Source organism: Anneissia japonica, unplaced genomic scaffold (genome assembly GCF_011630105.1).
Source record: "Anneissia japonica isolate Jap-2015-1 unplaced genomic scaffold, ASM1163010v1 scaffold287593_len981703_cov172, whole genome shotgun sequence".
Classification (NCBI taxonomy): Eukaryota; Metazoa; Echinodermata; class Crinoidea; order Comatulida; family Comatulidae; genus Anneissia; species Anneissia japonica.
In genome coordinates, this window is record NW_022726550.1 from 705,886 (window position 1) to 707,351 (window position 1,466).

The following is a 1,466-nucleotide window of genomic DNA, read 5'->3' on the forward strand; positions in this document are numbered from 1 at the left end:
CATATTTACATACTTTAACTGGGTTCTAGAACTAGGCCTGTGTATACATTGTGTCTGTAATTAACATAATTCAATCATATTGCATGTTCCATCATATTGCTTTATTTAAATATTATCAAATATTATTAATCTTTAACGATTATATTATTTCATATTATATTTTCAAATAAATGTCCAAACAATTTTAATTAATTAAATATAAACCCTGAAAGTGAATTTACGTAGATTAGAACAATAAAAATGGACATAGTAATAATCCTTATATATTCATAAACAAGAATAACTTTTTCAATCTTCCAATCAATTTTATACAGCCGGAGTTAGTTTCGACCTAGGCAAACCTTGCTAAAAATGTACACTTTCTCCATCAAAAGGTTTTTTCTATGAATGGAATGACCTGTTCGAATCACGAACTCCTGTAGACCAAACCCAATACCCGTTACGATTTTTAATCGTGCGGGAAATCCACTCACGATGCAAAAGAAAAGATAAAGGCAAAACACTTGGAGATGAAAAAGCCATTAAAGTTGCTCCAGATAGAATTGACCCTGCAATTTTTATTCCAAAGATCTTGTCGTGTCACAAATCGGGAGATCTTACATTATAGTGAGAAACCTAATGTCCAAAAAAACAGGTTTGCGAGATAGGCTTGCCCAAAGCAATTTTATTGCATTTTCCGGATATTTTTGGTATGTTGAATCCAAAAATGCAAAGGTCCATTTTTTCCGAGATTTTCTTGGCGGCCATTTATACAGTAAAGGTAACCATAACTGCGCTATTAGAGTAGGTATCGACATCATTTTGGTACCAAACCTTATATTCTCAATGTTAACCTGTCCAATGGTGATATTCTCATAAACCATAAATGGCAGCCATCTTGAATTTTAAAATGGCTGCCAGTTTGAAAGTAAAATAGCAATAACTGTGCTATTAGAGCAGGTATCAACTTGATTTTGGTAGCAAACCATATGTTTTCGATGTCAACCTGTCCAATGGTCATATTCTCACGAATCATAAATGGCGGCCATCTTGAATTCCAAAATGGCTGCCATTTTCACATAATAAAAAACAAAACTGTGCCATTAGAGCAGGTCAACATGATTTAGGTAGCCAAACCCTGTGTGTTCAATGTCAAGCTGCCAAGACAAAAGTACAAAGTACCAAAGAGAAATCCAAAAGGGGCTTTGTCATGATTCTGTATGTCAGTGGTCTATCGGAAAATATCAGATCGAATGAGCACAAACAACTTTAATACATGATTCAGACATCAAAATAAGTTGAGAGAACTAGTGCATCCGAAAAACAAGATTCCATGAGCAACACTCACCTTAGAATTATTATGTGGTCATTGCGACCAATAGTAAAAGGTTTGACCACTAATAGGTGAACATGAAATGAGGTTGAAAAATATAAATAAAGGGGTACGAACTAGAGCCAACATGGGTTCTTCTTAATGAGACATGCAC